The sequence below is a fragment of the Thermobia domestica genome, chromosome 2, assembly GCF_964235325.1.
Source record: "Thermobia domestica chromosome 2, izTheDome1.hap1.1, whole genome shotgun sequence".
NCBI classification, from domain to species: Eukaryota; Metazoa; Arthropoda; class Insecta; order Zygentoma; family Lepismatidae; genus Thermobia; species Thermobia domestica.
Genome location: NC_137455.1, coordinates 232,143,823 through 232,154,542, shown reverse-complemented (window position 1 = coordinate 232,154,542; position 10,720 = coordinate 232,143,823). Strand labels below are relative to the sequence as shown.

At 36.1% G+C, this 10,720-nt stretch overlaps 1 long non-coding RNA gene across 1 annotated transcript; it reads right to left on the bottom strand.

Annotated features, from left to right (window-relative positions):
• Window positions 1-5,902: 5,902 nt before the first annotated feature.
• Window positions 5,903-10,248, bottom strand: LOC145679802 (uncharacterized). Its single transcript, XR_014130554.1, has 2 exons — window positions 10,113-10,248; window positions 5,903-6,221 (listed from the first exon to the last, which is right to left on the bottom strand). It is a non-coding gene; the product is annotated as an uncharacterized LOC145679802 (long non-coding RNA).
• Between the last annotated feature and the right edge of the window lie 472 nt (window positions 10,249-10,720).

Genomic DNA, 10,720 nt, shown 5'->3' with positions numbered 1-10,720 from the left:
CTTGATTCTACAGCTAAAACGATACGAAAATGTCTTTATAAAGTTGTCCTTTAAGGCCCCCTTTTGGAAGGGAGAGACCGGTAAAGTTTGGTCGATATGGCAATATCGCACGGGTTGTCGGTAACAAGACTTGATAGCAGCGACTTTGGAATGGTGTTTATCGTGGAGTAGAGGAAAGTGCCGTACTTCAAACGAAGGTACCTAACTTCAAAGCTCTTTGTCATTTTTCTTTTCTTCTTCTTCTTCTTTTTTTAAATAAAAGTATGGAATATCGAATGCAGCAAAAGGTCTGAAATGTGGCGGGAAAATGTGAAGAGATGAAAACGTACTTTAAAATGTCAAATTGAATAAATGTCGTACAAAAGGAAGCTTTCTGTGCCCAGATCATGACAAAACATGCCGTTTCAAATCTAGCCATTTTGTTGTTAAAAATAAAAGAAACTGATTTAAAAAACCTTAGATAACGAAGAGGTTTAAACTAAACTCCAAAGCCGATATCACTTGTTTCTACAGAGTACCGCAAGGTGTTACCTCATAGTCCAAATTTTACCCGTCTGTCACTTCAAAAGGGAACCTCGGAGGACAAAATATCGTAAGACATTTTCGTTCCATTTCAGCTGTAGAGTCAGATTCTGTCCAAGCTGTGCGATCTTTTCCTTACACTCGATATGTAACCTTTTTCTATTCCGAACAAAAAATCTGTATAAAATTTACATATAACCAACCATGTTTTTTAAAAGTTTAGTTCCTACTTCGGTGGCCATAGGATCATGCAGGCAAAACATCTAGTAGTACAGGAATGTATGTTTCATTGCAAATGCTTTGCTAGTGGATATAATGTTGTTTGACTGAAAATCACATGGATTAGGAAACATTTTCTTATGCTCGAGCCCTATTACGATTATGTTAGAAAACACTGCCCCACATGCAACACAAAATCATACCGAAACAGAAACATATATGTTGTCATTATCGATTATCTTATAATACGTAGGAGGCCCTGCAAAATTCAAATTTACTGGTATGCAGATCCACTCTTGCGTGAAAGACAAATGATATGCACAGTAGTGACCGTCATAGCCAACTGTTTTCATTTTCTTACATAGAAGGAAAATGTGCGTAAGCGCGTCTAACAATTTTTTTTTTTTTTTTTTTTTTTTTTATATATTATAAAAGTTTAAACCATCTTCATGAATTTCGAACGCTACCATGCAACACTTGAACACAAATCCGTTGTATATGCACCAAGCTACTGACCGATAAAGTTTCAACAACGAAGGAGGTAAACACATTGAAAACAATGGAAAATTCTGATCTTGTGAAAGGTATATCTTTGCTCCAGGTCCAATTTCTTGTTGAATATGAAAACCGTTTTTCTGAAAGAACTTATAACATATCTGCAACTGGTGTTTCAAACCTATAGTTTCTAGAACATTCTTTCGACAATAAGCAATACGGGCAGCAATCTTGGACGGTTGGTGTTTGGATTCATACCTCATACACCATGTGAAAACAAGTGGTCCTATATGTCGCATTAAACGTGGATAGTGAACCATGTGATGATGCTTAGGTTTTAATGTATCCTGAAAAAAAGATTTGTATATCTCATGATGTTCTTCAATTAATGTACAAAGTAATTCAGAAGTGTTTACGTGAATAACTTTTGATGTTAATATGACTGTTATTTCTCTTAGCAGAATATAAAATTTGCAAACGATATTTTCCTCGGGGATTAAGTCACCCATTATCAAACCAAAGTACCTTATGAGAAATAACATTTCAGCAGCAGACAAGTTTAATTTATTCTTTTCAAGATTTTCAGAAGATAAAGGTGCCGGCTTATTTACGTCATCTGACATGCTTGCAAAGGCCGAAATCCTACTGTTTAAAATATCCATTGTGAAAAGACGTGTTTCGTTGATGTAGTACTTCAAAATATGCATCATATCATAGTTTCCCACCCCTTCCTAAAGATCATGCATCACGTCCACACTGTAATTTTTGGTAACATGAAAACTCGGCAACATGTTCCAAGTGCTATTCTCTTTTACTCCTGTCTGTGAAGCATCTTCGAGAATTACATGTAGTTCATAATTCTCAACGTCCCGCAAATTCCGGATGTTTTCTCTTGACTGCGCCTGTAAATCTGTTTTTGATGTAAGGCAAAACCTGCAAGGGTACTGTAACGATTGTAAAATCGTTACATTTTTGTTAATAGCTTCATTATGAAAATTACTCTTTTTGTTTTCTTTTTTTGAAAAAGTATGAAAGTTTAAAAAATTTGTTTTTGAATAATTATTTTGTTATACATTGTTGTATTGAAATGAGAATACTTTCATTGCAAAGATCGTTAAAAAAGCTTTAAAATGATATATATATGTCTATATGTTAACTGAGTAATACTTGTAATACGGCAGAGAATCCATTCTTTTTTTTTTTTTTTTTAACATTCACAACCACTTCAGTGTAGCGCAGCATTCTAGAGTGACGTATGTAACGAGTTGGGCCCTGCGCAGTAGCGAGAGTCTTGGTCTTATATATGCCATTCTGGTCCGCTGCACCTTATAACTGTTTCGTAGTTTATTGAGCCAACACGGGTTGGACTCAAGTATTCGACTTTCATTATTTCGCGCCGAAAGTTGTTCTTTTTAGAAAAATGTAAAACGTGGTCGAAGTGTTCGATATAGCTGAGCCTCGTATAACATTGTGAAGAGTTCCTTAACTATAACTGTGCTTCTAAACTTAGTGCTAAATTACTGAGAGTTTTAAAAGGCTTAATTTAAATTGTGTCTAATTAAGTTCTATAAAGTTGAATCAGTTTAAAAGTGAAAAGGTTACTTGTGTTTCTAGTGTGTGAAGTAGTGTTAAAGAAGACGTATCTTGCAAGTGAATGAAATGAAATTAAAAAAGGTCTAATTCTTTTTAATAATACTTCCGTATTAAACCCTTTTAAAAGCTGAAAAATACGTTAAATTCAAATGCTGTTATGTGAGAGACGGAACACGTGTGATACGTCAACGTGTCTAGTGCCTTTCTTGCTTTCGTTGTGCCATTGAAGGTCGAGTGAGAAATTTAACTGGGCAACTATAAATGGGGAAAAAAAAAGTAAAACGTAAATTCAAGTGATAAAATTCCACCCTTAAATTGCATACTCTCGTGGTAACTAATATGAGAAGGATTTCCATAACTTCTTTTTGTTCATTATTAAACTTTGTTGCTAATTAACGGTAATTTAAATTCCTAATTACTTCAGTTTTCGTTCATTTTGAAAATAGTCAATTAAATTTTAAAATATAAACCGTCTCTAATAACTTGATTATAGTTATTGAAGGACTAAAGTAATTTAGTAAAAATGTTTGTTAATTACCGTAATTGCCGTAATTAAGATAGGGTTTAATTAATCTGTGTTTCCTTTCTTAAAGGTGTAACTATTTCTCAAGAACTAAAGTAAAATATAAATTGGTATTTCCTGCTGTGGAAATAGTTTAATCTTCTTACAGTGCTGTTAATGAAAACTTCATTAGTTAGCTAATTAACTAATTAATTGCTGTTAAATGCATTTACTGTTATATTAGTTTTCCTGGATTTTTTGGTTAGGTTTCGAATGTAAATTTGAAACAAAATAAATAAAATTTGATTAAAATTTAGAACATACTGTCCGTCCGAATAAATTTTTTTCTTAAATTTTGAAATGATTGAAATATTCGCGTGCACTGCACTTTATGGTATGGTATCGTAATGGAACAGTCATTAAGACCCAAGAGGAGCTGGAGAAGAGAATGGTAACTACCTCTGCTTTTCTGTAACTATTATTTCCTGCTGAGTTATGGTAAGTGTGAAGTATTAATGTTAGTTAAAAGTACTGTAGTTAGTTGAATTGGATTTTAGTAGCACGATCACTGCGCATATTCCTTAATTAAGAATACAGAGAGAAATAAAGAAATAAATAGTTCAGAACTAAATTGATAATAAATATACGAGGCTACTTTGAAAGTCACGATACCTGTTTGTTACAGTGAGATAAATTAATTGACGTGGTTGTTACCTTTGCTGTTTTTGAATTATAGAATTCAATTTAACATTTAATATTTAATGATTTGAGAGTTTTGATAGTGTTGTCTTCATTCTTGATCTAAATTACTGTAAATGATCTCTGCCTTGCGAAAATTAACTTAAATTGTTAGAGTAGAGGATTTTCTATTAAATTTTTGAACACCACCTTCGAAATTCAGGACCTATTAAGGATTTATTTAAAGAATTTTGAAACTTAATTATTGTTATAATTGTTTTGAAGGAATCTGAATTGCATTAAATATTTTAATTTAACATTTTTTGGAATTTCTTTCAATAAAATCTATAACTTTAATCACCCACCTTCACTCACTTTAGGTATTAAGATTGTGTGCTGGTGTGAATGATACCTAGTTGTAATTTACTTGCTTTAATAATATCTTTATTACAGGATTTGTCCAATCAGGTGTGGTTAAGTCACTCGAGGTCACATTTAGTTTCCTTTTTAACTATTGTAGCTAATAGATACAGGAAACATTCTGACCGCGATACCGAGAATTGTGACAGTACTTAGCAGAAAATGACTCTGTAAAGCCAAGAACGGAATTCAATCCAAGATTGTCACCTGTAATAGCACACAACTTAAAATAAATCTGTACTTCTGAACCATTATCATTACACATATACCTTCACATTCTAGGGAACGCAACTCTTCAATAAGAATTGAAAAGGTTGCTTTATTACCGAAAGTTTTTCTATCATTTGAATGAAAGAGTAAGGCGAGAAATATGTTCTCTAGTTTCGCAAAAAACTCCGGTGGAATACATGCAATTGTATAATAAACTACCCCTATCTTTTTTGTACCAGCATGCCCACTTAAAGGATTGTTAATTTCATAATCGTCAAAGTAAAGAAATAAAGGTAATATCAAACGATCATCAGAAACCGTTACCTCGTTTCTCCAATGCAGTCCTTGCACACTACTGAAAAGTACTTCAGTCTCTTGATCTGCACTGTTCTTGAAGTGGAGTAACGTTGACAGAACATTCGGTAACTCCAAAAATCGTTTAAGCATTTTTCGCATAGGCACAAACTTTCCAAGCACTTGTAATGTTTCCACCGAAACCTCGCCTTTCTTTCTCTTTGAAGACAATTTCTGTCCAATAACATAATCAATTGGTTTTATCAAACTGCCCATTGTCTCTTACATGCCAAATCGCCTATATTCGGTTTCCAAGCTATAAAATGGACTGGACATTATACTAAACATATTCATTACTTCAGTTACTGTATTATCATCAACATGATTTCCTCGAAGCGTTTGTAAAATTTTCTCTCTTAGCAGTTGCATCACACTCCGCCCATAAACCCGTGTACCCAGTCGTAAAGGTTTTGTATATGAGTTCTGGTTAAGTTACATTGACTATACAGTTTAGTAATAAAAAGAAGGGCTTCCTCCTTTACAGCCTCACGGTAATCTTCAAGAGAAAGGCTTTCCACAAAAGTTTCAATTGGTATATCACCATTATCAGACAACTGTCTCTCAACATTGATGTGACACACCTCATTTTGGTATCCACGAAAAGGCTGGTTCCCATCACCACCCGTACTTGTTCTTTCGTGTTTCAGCAAGTGATTGCGGAGTGAATTGGCGTTATCAAATTCGCGTCCACACAATGATTCCCCACAACGAAAGGGGCTCATGGCACCTAATTTGTGACAAAATTTTAAATGAAGTAACCGAAACTGACTCGTTCTTAAGTCACTATGACAAACAAAACACTTAGGCATCTTCTTACAAACTAAAAAAACGTATATACATGAAAAAACTATTTTACAAACTAAATGATTAACGGAAAACAACCTTTCCCGCCATTACACGGTACTAGATCTTTGATATTTCAGAGATATGCGTGTTCACTGAAGGAAAATTCTTGTAGCTGTCATTTTCAATTTTGTACATATGTTTCTGCACAAATGTCCACACCTGTTCCGATTCCTTCGGATATTCTGCATCCAGTACTTGAAACGACTTGAATGTGCTATCGATTGCTTTCAGTGGAGTTTCAACTCTGTAGAGATTATCCTCAATACTCACGTAGAAGGCTTGAGGTTCGTCTATTTTTGAAGCGACAACGACGGGCACTACATCCAAAACGCTGCTTCTTTAGATGATGCCTTTCTAACTCTGTTTGAAGATCGGACGCTTCCTGTAAGTCATGTACACAGAATTATTATCACGTTACACACCTATTAACACGTTATCAAATTCCAAAAACTACAAATACACGTATAATTAAAATGAGCTTGTATTTTAAACACGAGGTGCACCAATAATATATATAGCAATCCAATTAAACTGCTACCAACTGTTTTCAGGCATTCTTCTATACTAGAAATGTAATGTAATGAGGTCATAATTGACGCGAGTTACCTCTGCGCGATATGAAATGTCTTGAAAACTAATATAGGTTAATATGACAGTATTTCGAATGTATTATTATACCCCTTGAGTTGTACATTTTTAATACCGTTCATTGTGTATGTATTATCCGATGCAACTAAGAAAAGTTCTGGGAAAATTAAGTAGGTTAATATGACAGTATTTCGAATGTATTATTATACCCCTTGAGTTGTACATTTTTAATACCGTTCATTGTGTTTGTATTATCCGATGCAATTAAGAAAAGTTCTGGGAAAATTAAGTAAAGTTCCTTAGAGGAATCTACCCTTTAGCACGGTATAAGGTTTGAGAATAATCACAAAGAAAACAATCTGAATTATTGCACTTATAAACTTGACAGTAGTTACGTGAATAGATAACTGCGACATAAATAAAATTGTCCTAAGCTTACACTTAATGGTTTACATTCACAGTAACAAATATTTCAATTAAATTTGGCAAACTTGGAATCACACTATAACCGCTACCAGGTTATAGAAGGATTTTTTGTGGACACTCTGTATATTTTGTCAAGACAGTGATCATTATTTTCGATTTATACTTTATTCTGCAAAGCACATAAGTTCTTTCTTTGGTGGGAATTGCTTCCTTCCCACACAATTGGACAAAGAAGTCTTTCATCGTTTTCTCATACATATATTTAAAACATTGATTTTACTGAGAACATTTCAGTTAGTGACTTACCATTTCAGTGTTTCTCCCTGACTCATTATATACACAGTATATATTCTGCAGTTATTTGGAACTGAATTAAGTGCTTTCTTTAATCGCTTATGGAAACATTACAATAGATTAGAGAAATACGGGCTGACCAGATGTCCCAGTAGCCAAAGTGGCACCAGCCTCACAATTTTCGTAGTTCGTTATCTGTACTTTCTCACGCCAGTGTTATCGCCGTGTCTAGTGCATTATAGGCAGTTGACTAAAATTAACATAAATTGTTTTCTATATTCTGTTTGTATGTGCATACTGGTGAGTAACTGAGTGATTTTTGAAATGAACTGCCAACACTTTTCCGTTGACCATTGCAACCCGTAGCTTGAGCTTGGATGCTCGGGGAGTTTGACTCCAGGTCTGGAAGATGCAACCACGCATCTCGCGTTGAACTTCAAACATAAGTTGTGTTAAGGGGCACAAGCTATTTAGCCGGTGAAGAACGATTTCTTACGGCTAGCCCCAACTAGTGAAATCCCAGGTCCGCAGACCTTGTGCGTTTAAAATGTTACATACGCGCCCTCCAATATCTGTATTCCACGGTGGAGATCTTCTTTTCGTTACTTTACTGAAGATTCACCTTTACGCTGCAGGACTGTTCAGCGTAACAACTGGATTCATCGTGGGACGATCCAGACAACTTTTCCCCAGTGCTACCCCCCAAGTGTGTCAAGGGTGTGAGAGAAGAATTTGTAGTGATATCTCAATTGTAATCATATATATATATATATAAAGGGCTATATTACCCCAAAAGGGCAAAACGTAATTTCAGCGGCAAAATTTATTAATGTCCAGTGTTGTGTTAATTTCTCTTCGTTATTTTTTTTTTCAAAATAGTGTTCTAATAAATAAGTATAGTGTCATTTAACCCAGTGTGTTTTCGTTGTATGTATGAGTGGTGTTTGTGTGCGTTATGGTCTGGATGACCGTCTGATCGTCCGTGAGATTTTCGAGACGAGACACCCGAACCTCTCGGCGCCTAATGCTCACCTCATTATTGAGACCGACGAGCTTTTTGGGAAACAATTTGTAACCTTTCTTGGAGAGGTCTTCGTCGTCCTGTCCAGGTAAGTTAAAGTATCAGGAGTATACTTATTGGTAATACCACGAGCCGAGGACAGCGAACAGAACTACAGCCGGTTACAAATAAATGACAGCCCGAACATGGACCACGAACTGAGGCCGGTTACAACACCCAGACATAAAATAAGCACGGATATTTTAAAGATAAAATAAATTTATATCCTGTACCTCAATGACCGCAATTCTTGACGTTACAAATCTCCAGGAAGAAGAAAGAAAAACCTTTGCGGAAATTTGAAAAGCAAGGATGCTACAATATCAATGAATTAGTTTTTAAAATAATGATCGCGAAAAGGTTGGTGCAGTTCCCCTACGTGCTGCTTAGTATTTTTATAAGATTGATATTACACACATATCATTACCTCGAGTATAAACACTTCTTACTTATTTATGCCATAAAATGAAGAAAGGAGTGCTATCATAGTTCCAATATTTGAAGGGTTGAATGAAGAACATTTTTAAAGACACTGGGAAAAAGCTGTTTTGAGCCAAGTAAACATTTTATCCATGACCATAAACATATTTAACCTCTACTTATGTTTTAGAAAGTTTACATAGCATTTACCGAAAGTTTTACAGCATTTTTACGTTTACTATTGTTATTGGAATATAGGGTTTCATCACGGGAACTTCATAAGGCATAAACCTACAGTGGAACCGAAAATACGAATAACATCCTAAAATCCCCTCCCCCTTCCCCCCGGGAAATTGAACGCAGTCGCCCAACAAAGGAGATAAGTGTACTAGCAACGAAGGAGTAACTTTTAGGTCGGCCTTAAGTTCGTCACGTTTGGGGGATGTCGTCCCTCGGAGAGCACACAATCCGAGAGAGGGGAAGCAAGAAAGGAATGGATGGGGAAGGAAGCGGCCTGGGACCTGTGTGTTAGGTACCATCCCGGCATTTTTAGCATCGTTCACTGTGTTTATATTATCCGACGCGATTAAAAAACAAAAAAAACTCACTCAACCCAGGAAAAAGCACTCAGGATGATTGGCCTGAAAACGCTGTTACACTTCTTTGATCGAGTGATCTTAAAGCGAATCGAACCCAGAACCGCTCGCACCAAAGGCGAGGGCGTTAGCGACTACGTCACGCGGGGCTACTAATGAATATTGTGTTTTCCTATTTTACGCATATTCCTTTCTATCTACACAACTTAGGTTCACGATATCTTCGTAAGATACAAATCGCGTCACATACACCGATATATGCTTTACTAATTGCATGAAGAAGAGTCATGTATATTGCAAAATATGGTTGATAGCTCACTCCACCAAGGGCGTGCTGTCCCGAGGGGGCCTTTTCTTAAACAAACTTTTTTGTTTCCATGTACCACCAATATGATCCTCTTGATATGGTATGGTAATCATATCAATTGAGAGCACATCAAAGATGGAGCGGGTCAGTGGCTATGGATCACGTGGGGATAATTTTGAGTATACTTTAGTGGATCTTGGGTTACATTTACATGTTCCACTGTTACGTATGACTACCCTAACCCAACAATAACAACTGACTCATTGTAGTCCTCAATATAACACATTCCACTTTGATCCACTCTCGACATTCGGTCAGTAGGTCGAAATAGATCAGTAGATCATGGTGACACGTGGTGAGCCAGAGTGGATCGTGGTTTGATGAAAATGGTGTTTGCTTACACAATATTTTTGTTTGAGCGTAGCAGTTTTTCCAGAAAAGCTGATTTTTTTGTTTGTTTGTTTGTTCGATAAGGTTTCGTGCAATGTTCTCCATTCTCCAATCACTAATTAAATGTTAATGATATATTTCGTTGTAATCAAGTGTAGATATTAATACATTATATTACATAATGGTACATACTCTGACATGAAAAAGGAATCCTTGCTGTGCCTCATATTTGGAAGGTTTCCATAATCCACCTCCGTCTTTCCTTTTGATACACGTGGTCACAGATGGGAAATATCTTCCAAGAAGCATTAATATTACGACTGTTCTGGCATCTGGAAAAGAATGAAATATCAAGAACATTTGTAGGTAATTAATTTACGCTTATACAGCGAGGTCCGGAAGTGGGCGTACCTCTAATTGGTGTTTTCTGACGGTTTTTGGTTATACCTACATTTGTTTGGTAACACTGCTTGGCAGTGTCTGGTAACATTCCTTTGCATTGTCTGGCAACATTGCTATCCATTTGTTTTTTGCTTGGCAACAGTTATCAGATCAGTTCCTGAATCAGACGTTTCCTGGCCGCTGGATTGGAAGAGGTTGTGCATCCAGCTCTTTGCCAGGCCTCCAAGAAGTCCCGATCTGACGATATCAGACAATGCTCCCTGGGCTTTCATGAAGCAACACGTAAGAAACACTCGATATCACACAACGCAGGAATTACGAGCAGCTGTGGAACACGCCTTCACCCTCGTTGACTCCGGAGTATCTCCGCAAAACATCTGCCAGAACTTTGTGCAGAA